This window comes from Periplaneta americana, chromosome 6 (assembly GCF_040183065.1).
Source record: "Periplaneta americana isolate PAMFEO1 chromosome 6, P.americana_PAMFEO1_priV1, whole genome shotgun sequence".
NCBI lineage: Eukaryota > Metazoa > Arthropoda > Insecta > Blattodea > Blattidae > Periplaneta > Periplaneta americana.
The window spans coordinates 44,319,726-44,333,719 of record NC_091122.1 but is presented as its reverse complement, the minus strand read 5'-3'; the positions used below and the strand labels follow the sequence as shown (position 1 = coordinate 44,333,719).

General features: G+C 36.2%; 1 protein-coding gene across 2 annotated transcripts in view; it reads left to right on the top strand.

Annotated features, from left to right (window-relative positions):
* Positions 1-9,877: 9,877 nt before the first annotated feature.
* The window catches only part of Lim1 (LIM homeobox 1), a 539,144-nt gene continuing 535,027 nt past the window's right edge, over positions 9,878-13,994 (top strand). Inside the window, exon 1 of one of the 2 annotated variants that reach the window (XM_069828032.1) lies at positions 9,878-11,441. The gene's annotated coding sequence lies outside the window, so the exon portion shown is untranslated. The remainder of the gene's footprint in view (positions 11,442-13,994) is intronic. The other variant, XM_069828033.1, reaches the window with a different exon arrangement.

The window sequence follows — 13,994 nt, the reverse complement described above, 5'->3', positions numbered from 1 at the left end:
CAATGTATTTCTATTACAAAAAAGAGTAGGCCTAATTAGAATAATAGTAGGTGCCAAATCTAGGGAATCGTGTAGGACTATTTTCAAAAAAACTACAAATTTTGCCCATGGCTTGTCAGTATATCTTTTCATTAATAATCTTCCTCGTATGTAATCATGAAAACATTTTAACTAATTCAACAGTTCATAACATAAATACGCGTCAAAAAAATGACTTTCATACTCCATCGGCAAGTCTATCGTGCTATCAAAAAGGAGTTCGTTATATGGCAGTAAAAATTTTTAATAGCCTCCCTATCGATATAAAAAATGAAACTCAAAACATGAAATTATTTAGGACCAAATTAAAGAAGTACCTAATTTCTCACGCCTTCTATTCTGTAGGTGAATTCATGACATTCAATAACACTTCATGAAATTGATACTAAAATTTTGTGTTGTACTAGTAGACTATATTGTAAATCTCGTCTGTATATATTTCAACTAGACTGTGACTATAAATTAAGATTTTATAATAGTATTAAGTTTTTTGACTTGTTCCATATTCTAGCTTAAGCACGTATGAATACCATGGAATGTTAATAAATACAATACAATACAATACAACACTGTAGGCCTATTAACTGCTAGGTTATATAGCGTCGATAGAATTAATGAGAGGAAGATTATATTTGGCGATATGAGGTTGAAGTTTCAGCATGGGATTACCTTACAGTTGTAACAAATGTACAAAAAATTAAATGTCAACAGTTTATTTTCAATTACGTCATTTCAGTTGCTTTTGACACCGTTTATTTCAACGAATTGAAGGGGTGATTCTTTAGAGAGGAGGAATTCCATCCTTTCCGGAGATTTGAGATGCATCTATTTCATTTCAATTCTGAACTATTTCTCACAAATTTAATTGATAAAGAATCTGCATTAAGAGTTAACAAAACCTTGCCTTCTGCCACAAACGCTCGCGGGGAGACTGACACACATGTAAACTCATCAGTTCAAACAATTTTGGCTCTCTCCCACATGCTATACCGATCTATCCACTTTAAGAACTCCATATTAACATAAGTTATGTATCCTATTATTTTAGTTTTGCCTTTAAAATGATTATTGAAAGGATGTAACGCTAACATCTACATGTTACGTCAATCAAGTGCATACACTTTCACTGTTTATTTAACTTATCTTACATATTTATTTATTCAATTATTTACTTCTTTATTTATTTGTCTATAACAGAGGAAAGCCCCAATTACAATAGACAGTACCAATAGTTGCTTAGAAAATATAAAAAATGAAGAAAATAGCCTAATATGAAAGAAGAGATAAAAACAGATAGGCCTATAAATACTACTTACTGGCTTTTAAGGAACCCGTAGGGTCATTGGCGCCCTCACATAAGCCCGCCATTGGTCCCTATCCTGAGCAAGATTAATCTAGTCTCTACCATCATATCCTACCTCCCTCAAATCCATTTTAATATTGTCTTCCCATCTACGTCTCGGCCTCCCTAAAAGTCTTTTTCCCTCCGGCCTCCCAACTAACACTCTATATGCATTTCTGGATTCGCCCATACGTGCTATATGTCCTGCCCATCTCAAACGTATGGATTTTATGTCCCTAATTATGTCAGGTGAAGTATACAATGCGTGCCTTGTGCAACTTTCTCCAGTCTCCTGTAACTTCATCCCTCTTAGCCCCAAATATTTTCCTAAGAACCTATAAATGCAAGATACAATATAATAGGCTATATTAGACTAATAAAGTGTTAAGCAACAATAGCCTATGATACCAAAATGGGTTATCACATGTTGTTAACTGTCCGAAGAAGGTCTGAACCTCACAAGTGATAGGTACCAACATAGCAACACTTATGAGCCAATTAGGCCAGGAGACAATGGGTTAAGATGGCCAGTTCCTTTCCCCCTCCGTTACAAACATCGCCAGTTAGCTACATATTAGGGCTACACTAATCAGACTTCAGATGCATACAAACAATTATTGTTCTTCCTCTGACACATATCGTTAAGTGAGATGTAATGCCTGACAGTAGATGTAGTCTACATATCAGGCAGAACCTCAATCAGAGATGATGATGACGATAATAATAATAATAATAATAATAATAATAATACTTACAAATGGCTTTTAAGGAACCCGGAGGTTCATTGCCGCCCTCATATAAGCCCGCCATCGCATCGGTCCCTATCCTGTGCAAGATTAATCCAGTCTCTATCATCATATCCCACCTCCCTCAAATCGATTTTAATAGTATCCTCCCATTTACGTCTCAGCGTCCCCAAAGGTCTTTTTCCCTGCGATTTCCCAACTAACACTCTAGGCCTATATGCATTTCTTGATTCGCCCATACGTACTACATTCCCTGCCCATCTCAAACGTCTGGATTTAATGTTCCTAATTATTTCAAGTGAAGAAAGAATAATAATAATAATAATAATAATAATAATAATAATAATAATAATAATACTTACAAATGGCTTTTAAGGAACCCGCAGATTTATTGCCGCCCTCACATAAGCCCGCCATCGCATCGGTCCCTATCCTGTGTAAGATTAATCCAGTCTCTATCATCATATTCTACCTCCCTCAAATCCATTTTAATAGTATCCTCCCATTTACGTGTCGGCCTCCTAAAAGGTCTTTCTCCCTGCGGTTTCCCAACTAACATTCTATATGCATTTCTTGATTCGCCCATACGTGCTACATGCCCTGCCCATCTCAAACGTCTGGATTTAATGTTCCTAATTATTTCAGGTGAAGAAATAATAATAATAATAATAGGCCTAATAATAATAATAATAATAATAATAATAATAATAATAATAATAATAATACTTACAAATGGCTTTTAAGGAACCTGGAGGTTCATTGCCGCCCTCACATAAGCCCGCCATCGTATCGGTCCCTATCCTGTGCAAGATTAATCCAGTCTCTATCATCATATTCTACCTCCCTCAAATCGATTTTAATAGTATCCTCCTATTTACGTGTCGGCCTCCTAAAAGGTCTTTTACCCTGCGGTTTCCCAACTAACACTCTAGGCCTATATGCATTTCTTGATTCACCCATACGTGCTACATGCCCTGCCCATCTCAAACGTCTGGATTTAATGTTCCTAATTATTTCAAGTGAAGAAATAATAATAATAATAAGTTAATAATAATAATAATAATAATAATAATCCGGTTGTTCTGTATGGTTGCGAAACTTGGACCCTCATTTTGAGAGGAAGGAGGTGCAGTCGAGAATAAGTAGGAAAATATTTGTGGCTAAGAGGGATGAAGTTACAGAAGAATGGAGAAAGTTACACAAAGCAGAACTGCACGCATTGTATTCTTCAGCTGACATAATTAGGAACATAAAATCCAGACGTTTGAGATGGGCAGGGCATGTAGCACGTATGGGTGAATTCAGAAATGCGTATAGAGTGTTAGTTGGAAGACCTGAGGAGAAAAGACCTTTGCGAAGGCAGAGACGTAGATGGGAGGATAGTGCTGAAATGGATTTGAAGGAGGTGGGATATGATGGTAGGAACTGCATTAATAGACTATTGCTCAGGATAGGGACCAATGGTGGACTTAGGTGAGGGCGGCAATGAACGTCCGGGTTCCTTAAAAGCCATTTGTAAGTAAATAAGTAATTAATAATAATAATAATAATAATAATAATAATAATAATAATAATAATAATAATAGGGCCTACATCGTGTAGCCTATCAGAAATGATGTTACATAGGCTAGACCGGGAGCGAGTTCGGAGGTCCAAAACGATGGATGATATTTGTTTAAAAAAAGCTGTAGGCCTACTTATTGTCGGAAATGCGCGAGGTTTTGCAGCGATGCTCCCTGGCCGCCTAAGAAGATGGTAAAAACGTGGAGAGAGATGAGAGTCGCAATTCGTAGTCTATTAGTCAAGGAACATTTAAAATTGTATTTTAATCATTTTTATGTAAACAGGCTCTATTCTTTTGTGACTAAAATGGTGTTTTAATTTTTATATTAACCTTATTTAAACAAAGTAAGGCCTTCCTGCGATTTTAAAAATACTCTGCTACTTATAACAAAAATATAATTTTAACTCATAAATACAAAGGCTGTAATAATACAATGGGTCTCCAAAGCTACTCTGTTTATTGTTCTTAAATATCCGACCATTAAAGAAATATCAAGCCTTGTTAACTAGGGTAGTAGCAGACATCCTGTGGCACAGAAAGACATCACATCTGAGTAGCTAATCTGGTGTTAATGGCGAGTAAGACAAAAAAACTAGTCATGCCAAAGAACTTGTTTGATAAAGATGAAATGAAGTCTTCTATAAATGTAGTCAACATAGGTATTTATCATTCCTTTTTCCTTCAGCGCATATTCTTGTTCTTGTACGGATTAGCTTGTAGCCTGATCTTACTGAAGGCCTAGTCTATATCTTTTGATCCCACTCATTTAATGTAGCCTAAGTCTACTCGGACCCTCTCCCCGATTTCTGTTCATATCTCAACATTAGGCCTAAGCTTATAAATGAGGACCGCTTTTGCAAAACTTGCTAACTGCAAAATGTTCAAAATTGAGATTTTGGTGGATTAGTTAACATAAGACAGGCCTCTACATGAATGCTAAAGGCTTCTTAGGAAAATATTATTATTTCCTTCACAGTAGTGTGTCAAAGTGTGATCGTGTTTTCAAAACTTGCTTTCTGCTATATGAGAGCTATAGCAAAACTTGCAGTTATTTCAGTTTTTTGTGTTTCCTATAAAATTTAGTTTTTACATTTAATAAGTTTTGCAAAAACGGTCCTCAAATTAATTTTTGTCTGTCTGGTGCCTGTACACACGGTGCAAAAAATTATATTCCTAATTTAAGACTTAAGTTATCGTACAATGATAGATTTATTTAGCTCTGTGGTTGAATTAGCTATATTAAATTGAAAACAAATTGGAAAACTCAACATAAAAAGGCTGTAAGTGCCAATACCTTGAAAATGGATTTTTCCAAGAAAGAGAGAGAGAGAGAGAGAGAGAGTCTATGTCCCTGGCTCAATCCACTGAGAAAAATGTAATTAAGTCCCACTGTAATTTTATTTGATGACGTGAATATGTTAGGAGAAAATCCACAAATGATTACGGAAAACAAGGAAATTTTACTTGAAGCAAGTAAAGCGATAAGTTTCGAAGTAAATCCCGAAAAGACAAAGTATATGATTATGTCTCGTGACCAGAATATTGTACGAAATAGAAATATAAAAACTGGAGTTTTATCCTTTGAAGAGGTGGTAACATTCAAATATCTTGGAGCAACAGTAACAAATATAAATGACACTCGGGAGGAAATGAAGCGCAGAATAAATATGTGGTAAATGCCTGTTATTATTCGGTTGAGAAGCTTTTGTCATCTAGTCTGCAGTCAAAAAATCTGAAAGTTAGAATTTATAAAACAGTTATATTACCGGTTATTCTGTGTGGTTCTGAAACTTGGACTCTCACTTTGAGAAAGGAACAGAGATTAAGGGTGTTTGAGAATAAGTTTCTTAGGAAAATATTTGGGGCTAAGAGGGATGAAGTTACAGGGGATGGAGAAAGTTACACAACGCAGAACTGCACGCATTGTACTCTTCACCTGTCATAATTAGGAACATTAAATTCAAGCGTTTGAGATGGGGAGGACATGTAGCACGTATGGGGAATTCAGTAATGCGTATAGAGTGTTAGTCGGAAGACCTGAGGGGAAAATACCTTTGGGAAGGGCGAGACGTAGATGGGAGGATAATATTAAAATGGATTTGAGGAAAGTGGGATATGATGATAGAGACTGGATTGATCTTGCATAGGATAGGGACCGATGGCGGGCTTATGTGAGGGCGGCAATGAACCTTCGGGTTCCTTAAAAGTCATTTGTAAGTAGGCTAAGTAAGGATCTAGGAAAACGTAAACATTGTCACTTCGTCCTCAATAGTCATTGTTGTTTAGTCAACTGTCCGAAGACAGGTCTGAAACTCATAAGTGATAGTCTATTTACCAACAAGGTACCACTTATGAAGCAACTAGGCCAAGAGATAGGTTAACGTGGCCAGTTCCTTTCCTCTCCACTGCATACATCGCTGATTAGCTATATATTACATTAATCAGACTTCAGATGCATACAAACAATTATTCTTCCTCTGACACATAACGTTAAGTGAAATGTACTGCCTGATAATAGATGTATGTAAGTTACATGTCAGCCAGAACCTCAGTCAGAGAGAGAACAGTAATTATTATTATTATTATTATTATTATTATTATTATTATTATTATTATTATTATTATTATTATTATATTATTATTATTAGCCTACATAGTTTCTACCAATAGACTATTAATACATCTAATTTGTAGTTTATTTCAAGTATTTAGGCCTATTCAACGTTTTAGGCTTTTCGACTATTTAATACATTTTTAGTAATTTTTTTTAATAAAAGTCAACATTACCAGGTAAAAATTGTTGCATTCTATATGACGCTACCCTCGTATTCCATATTGCCCGAAAAATGTACCTACATTTTTTTTTATATTGGTTGTTATACAGCGCTTTCATTTCAAAACTTCCCAGTCTAAATAACTAATTATTTAAATTGAATTCAATTTAAACAAAAAACACATCAATTTAGATATTGAGGGGGAAGTCTGAAACCAGGCTTAATTGAACTTTAGATTTCAATCCCAACCCCCAGCCTCCCCACTTTGAAATTTCAAATGGCACCGCTATATTTTTATACTTAAATATGAAAAAGCATTCAATTGTTTATAGGGTAAACTAGGGTCTGTTGGACAGTCGGGCATGTTGGACACTCTGTACTTTAACGTGTTACCTCGCCACTTGTGGGCACCACATTCTGCTAGTGGCTACTTCCGTCATTGACTTCTAGCAGAATGTGGTGGCGAGGTAACACGTTAAAGTACAGAGTGTCCAACATGCCCGACTGTCCAACAGACCCTAGTTTACCCTACATCTCATTCGTTTTCGCATTTTTTGTTTTCTATTGTTGCCAGCAACCTGGGTTGTTGTTATTGTTGATTAGAACTGAAGAGAATAAAGCTACAAAAACTTATTGAGCATTTCATGTAATAGTTGTGTTGTATATTAAATTATTTTAAAATAGTGTATACCCTTCAAGAGAGAATATAAATCATACTTGTTGATTAAATTTATGAAGTTGCACAAAATAAGCTGTGTTTTCATCCTACAATCAACTGATAACAAAAATACAGGTTGCCAGGAGACGATAGAAAACAAAAGATGCGAAAACAAATGAATGAGGTGTATAAACAATTGAATCCTCTTTCATCTATACTAATAATAAATCTGTAGCCGAAATTTTTCTGGTAATTTTCGATTTTCCAAAAATAATTGGTTCTAACATATATAATTAACCACCCTGAAATCGAAAATCGCTTTTTTTGAAATTTTTGTTTGTATGTCTGTCTGTCTGTATGTTTGTTACCTTTTCACGCGATAATGGCTGAACAGATTTCGATGAAAATTGGAATAGAAATTAAGTTCGTTGTAACTTAGATTTTAGGCTATATGACATTCAAAATACATTATTTAAAAGGGGGGTTATAAGGGACCTGAATTAAATAAATCGAAATATCTCGCTTATTATTGATTTTTGTGAAAAATGTTACATAACAAAAGTTTCTTTAAAAATTATTTCTGATAAGTTTTATTCTTTGAAAAATTTTTATAGGACTGATAGGCCTATTTAATGAGATAAATGAGTTTTAAAATTAAATAACTGCCATCTAAGGCGGTGTATTAAAATAAAAAACAAATGACTTCGTCTATAAGGGGCCTTGGACACAACAATAGAAAGCTATTAAAGATAGCCTACAGACAATGTTTCTGTGTTTTATGAAGTAATATCGGAAGCTAAATTAACCGATTTGTATAATTAATTATTATTTCATCATTGGAAAGTGTAGTTTCTCTGGATGGACATAATGCTATAATGTTATTACAGTAACTTGTGAGTGAATTGAGGACAGGTAAGATTAAAGTAGCTTCTTACGCACAGAAAACTTGATAGGTTATTCTGTATATTCATTTCCTGTATTTCTGAAAATAATGTTTATGAACATAGTACGTTAGCTTAGCAATCCATTATTTTATAATTCAAATTTTAACTATGCTCAATTGAATCGTGTTAAGATACATAAAATATATATTCAATGCAAAAAAAATTGGGTAATGAGCCAAGCAGATTATGTTGCGCTGTTGTAAAAGCTGTTCCTCATGAGATTCAAGAGCTCCCACAACAAATTAAAAACTTTCTAATTCGAGTACATCCGTTATCAACACACTTCTTACATAATATAATATAATATAATATAATATAATATAATATAATATAATATAATATAATATAATATAATATAATATAAACATAATAATAAATCTGTAGCCAAAATTTTTCTGTTAATTTTCACTTTTCCAAAAATAATTGGTAATAACAATTAAGAAACATGTTAAAGGAATTGTCATTGCACCAAATGAGTGGTCTCTGGATCAAAATGATCGCATTTTAATATTTTAAATACAATTTAAATTAAGTAACATATTAAACGATTTATTCTTATGTCAAGCACGAATGTTCCCTGGATCAAATGTCCTATTTTAATTATGTAATTACTTTATATTTATTTCTAACGGGTGCAGCGGAGCGCACGGGTACGGCTAGTATTTAAATATAAACATATAGGGGTGTCATTTGAAATTTAAATAATTAGTTATTTAGACTGGAAAGTTTTGAAATGAAGACTCTGTATAGGCCATACGTCATTTAAATTAAGTACTGTAATTTTATTCAGTTGATGCTATGAAATACAATTAAAGAGAAGTCAAGCAAATCTTATAGGCCTATTCACTATTCATTAACTTTGTGCCAATAATGTTTAAATGCTTAACGAAGACAAAAAATGGTATTCCATAATGCTCGAAGTTCCTCTATTATTTTAGTCTCCTCTGTACCTTATACATCAGTAGGACTACGATAGATAGGCCTAGTTTATTCAGTCCTTGACGTTATATACTAATATTGTTGATTTCAACAATTAGGCCCTACGGTCTGACAAGGGTAGACAATGTTTTCGATTCAGTCACAAATCGATTGTCGATAGCGCGCCGAAGTCAAACACGTTCATTGTTATCGCAGATGTGAGTCTGATTGGTTTAATTCATTACGTACAGTAGTGCCAAATTTACACATTTCGGCGGAAACGCACATATTCTGAGATCGTTCGAAACTCTGCTGGCAAGCGGTTTCAAATTTCAGAAAGGAAGATTTGCCAAGCTCAGAGCCGTTGCTACAGTGTGGCATAGCTATGTTAAACCAGGAATATTTGAAATTGCTAGATGGGGCGACGTTAGCGGTGGTGGTGGCAGCATTTTATTGACGAAAACATGCGATTCGCGCAATGGGAGGCTGCTGAAAAAAAAAAAGAAAAGCAAAACAAGACGAGAAAGGAGGGAAAAAAAATCTTCTCTCCGGCAGTAGCACCCTTATACGTTTTTCTTGTGAAGTTCTCTTCGCTTGTGTTTACGCTCATTTTCTTCGTAGTTCCCCCACCCTCCTCCTTCTTCCGTTTTCTTCATCTCGTCTCTTGTATGTACGGATCAGAATCGAGTCGCCGCCTTTGGGCCAATGGGCAGAGAGGAGGGTGGTTGCTATGGTGACGTTGAAGGCGGCGCTTGCGCAAGGCGTTCTTCCAACCTGTTACGTCTGACGGTGGGCGGGACGTCTCCCAGTCCTCCCAGTACGCAGACATACGAAGCGACCAATGCGCAGATCTGTCACGTGACGACATTGGTGGCGCGACGCGGCGGCAGAGCGCAGAAGCAGAAGCTCTACAGGCCATTCAGTGGTCGCGCAGTTTCAAGTGCGAAAGGTTTCACAGCCCGACATCTCTCGCGCACGCCGCAAATACAAAACCACCCCCCTATCGGGATAAAAAAAAAGAGTAAAGGAGAGAAAACAAGCGTAAAAAAAAAAGCAAGAAGGAAATTTTTCTTTACAGAACTGATATTTTCCGAGCTTGTATATTTCTGTAAACTCCCTGACAACGTTGGTGTGAAGTGTATAGCGACGACAATTCCAGTGCTTTTGGTTTTATCACGAGTGTAGTGTGGTAACAGCTGTTCCCCGGGACTTCCGACGAACTTGTAGCAGTCTGCCAGCGGGATACGTCGACCAGCAAACATATCGGTATCGCAAACGGAAATAGGTAACTAACATTAGAAATATCTTTACTTATATCGAGGCAACGCAGAGCACGTGGCGGCATTTGTTTACAGAATTAGGCCTATCGAATCCGTGCAGTGCGAACCCAACGCATTTGTCTTTTCACAGCTGTGTAACTTACCGCGGTTTTGACAGTCTTCTTGTAACTCTCAAACAGTGCTGGACAACCGTTTCATGGAAGTGTCATTCTTGTGATAGCAATATTGTGTGAGAAAAAAAGACTTTCATCGTGGAATGAAATATCACTGTCAAAAGAACACTTCTTGTAACGTAGGTAATCTACATTTCTTGTGTTTAAAGGGTGTATATAGGCCTACGATTCAGAGAAAAATAGAACTATGACCGCTATGCAATGGCTTCTTAGGGCATCAATAATTTAGCTCTAATGGTCGAGTTCTTTGTTGTAGGAATATTCAGAAATCTGCTACAATTCTCGACTCCGGAATAAAATATTTTTTCTCTGAGATTAATACATTTATTTATACGCTAGCGGTCATTAAGGCTAAGAAGAAGCTTACAGAAATATCCATCTGAAGAAATTGACTTTATCAAAAACTCAGAAAATTAAACAAGACACTGGTAGAGGTTAGGTCTAGGGGGGTTCGTTGCAACCCCCTCAATAAATTGTATACTAACGAAAGTTGATTTACCCGGCTTCAAGGAAAATATATTCAAGCAAAATTAACCTCCTCTGGCATTTCGACGTCGAGATAGCAGTGGCAGAAACTGAAGATTATTCAAATATAGAATTCTTTCTAACGGCAGAAATTTAACATTGAGATTCTGAAGAGAGAAACTCTTGTTGGAGCAACCCTTAGACTCTGATCATCATTTCACCCCCGGCACCAACACGACGCCAATACAGGAGCACCCCCCTGGACAGTTACACCCCCGACGCCGCGGGGGAGGTGGAGGCGGTGGTGGCCTAACTGCTGTGGCATATTCTTCAGCTAGTGACGGTGAATTGGTACACCTCAACCAGCAACAACAACAACAGCTGTTACAAGAGACGCCCGGCGTCCTGGCGACTACAGCCGGCGCCCCCACCTACCTTCCCGCAGCGGCCCTCGGGCTCGGCCTTCACCAGCACCCCTTGGTGGCCCATGGTGGCCCTCCAGGGGGCTGTTGCGCAGTTACAACCTCCCACAACATAGGTGAGTCACAGTTTTCTATAATACATTAGGCTATTACAAAGCACATGTAAGTGTGGTGACAATCAACGGATCACGGAAATTTATTCTACAGCGTTTTAAAATAAAATTAAATTATACGCTACAGATAATTCTGTTAATAACTCAGCGTTGCCAGATTGATTTTACCTAAAGTCGCCGAATGTTGGTGCTATTGTAGCCCAATGTCGCCAATTTTTCTACTTTAAAAATTATTAATCTCAGTGTACGGTAAACTGGGGTTACTCTGAACACAGAGGATACTTTGAACATTTTTTTCAGAAAATCCTATTTAGGTTTCTACATGCTGGACTTGTTATAGATGTAGGTAAATTTGGTATGTGGATGATTTTATGATAATTTACCTCCATGTATAATAAGTGCAGCATGTAGAAACCTACATATGATTTTCTGAAAAAAATGTTCAAAGTTTCCTATCTGTTCAAAGTAACCCCAGTTTACGGTAATGCGTTTTTATGATGTTATACTAATACCGTTATTTTATGTCATACCTATTTATGTATTAAATTCTGTAAATTTAGTAGGCCTATTTATTGCATCCGCTTTGAATTGCTTTTTGTACCGATCTTCTCAAATTTTCCCCAATTCTTCAATTTCGCATAACACAAGTCCTGCTAAAACCCACTACAAATTAAACCAATCTCACTTAACACCTTTGAATAAATTAGACGTATTGGGAGTAAAATTGGAGTAGGAACTATTGTTAGGTTGCTAATTTTTACATTGCTAGGAAATTTTCTACAGTGCTTGGTCTATTAGGTCCATTATTGGTCCTGAGATTAAGAATAAAAAGCACAATAGGCCTACTTCCTGGGGCGAGGAAGAAACGATACGTTGGTTAAACAAGTGTCAAAGGTCGGTGACAATTTCCAGCGTGTCAACTATGATAATATCTAGTAGGTACCGCATTTCATGTCGGTCATTGGATTGGATTAGCGATGTATCGGCAATGAACTACTCAATAGAATAAAGTAAATAAAATAAAATAAATTTGGTATTTATTGCATTCGTTTGCATTGCTTTTTGTACCGATCTTACCAAATTTTCCCCACTTCTTCAATTTCGCATAACACAAGTCCTCCTACAACCCACTACAAATTAAACCAATTCCACTTAACAACACCTTTGAATAAATTAAAGATAGGCAGTAAAGTTGAAGTAGGAACTACTGTTAGGTTGCTAATTTTTACATTGCTAGGAAATTTTCTAGAGGGCTTGGTCTATAAGGTCCATTATTGGTCCTGAGATTAAGAAAAAAAAGCACAATAGGCCTACTTCCTGGAGCGAGGAAGAAACGATACGTTGGTTAAACAAGTGTCAAGGGTCGGTGACAATTTCCAGCGTGTCAACTATGATAATATCTAGTAGGTACCGCATTTCATGTCGGTCATTGGATTGGATTAGCGATATATCGGCAATGAACTACTCAATAGAATAAAGTAAATAAAATAAAATAAATTTAGTATTTATTGCATTCCCTTTGCATTGCTTTTTGTACCGATCTTCCCAAATTTTCCCCACTTCTTCAATTTCGCGTAACACACGTCCTGCTACAACCCACTACAAATTAAACCAATTCCACTTAACAACACCTTTGAACAAATTAAACGTATTGGGAGTCAAGTTGGTGTAGGAACTACTGTTAGATTGCTAAATTTTACATTGGTAGGAAATTCTCTACAGTGCTTGGTCTATAAGGTCCATTGTTGGTAAGTTTATTGGTTCTCAGATTAAGAAAAAAAAGCGCAGTATGCCTACTTCCTGGGGCAAGGAAGAAACGATACGTTTGTTTAAACAAGTGTCAAAGGTCGGTGACAATTTCCAGCGTGTCAACTATGATAATATCTAGTAGGTACCGCATTTCATGTCGGTCATTGGATTGGATTAGCGATGTATCGGCAATGAACTACTCAATAGAATAAAGTAAATAAGCCTAAAACAAAATAAATTTAGTATTTATTGCATTCGCTTTGAATTGCTTTTTGTACCGATCTTCTCAAATTTTCCCCACTTCTTCAGTTTCGCATAACACAAGTCCTGCAACAACCCACTACAAATTAAACCAAACTCACTTAACAACACCTTTGAATAAATTAAACAAAGGGAGTAAAGTTGAAGTAGGAACTACTGTTAGATTGCTAATTTTTACATTGGTAGGAAATTCTCTGAAGTGCTTGGTGTATAAGGCCCATTGTTGGTAAGTTTATTGGTACTCAGATTAAAAAAAAAAAAGATTAGTAGAACTACTTCCTGGGGTGAGGAAGAAACGATACGTTGGTTAAACAAGTGTCAAAGATCGGTGACAAGTTCCATCGTATCGGTCATTGGATTGAATTAGCGATGTATCAGCAATGAACTACTCAATAGAAATAAAGTACTAAATAAAATAAATAAACTATTACGTGAGGTTTTTCTATATCGCCCAAATTTCGCAAAATTCCAGGCGAAAGTCGTTCAAATGGCGATAGTCGCCATTCTTTAAAAAAAATCTCTATTTATGTAGCCCAAAACGGCGAA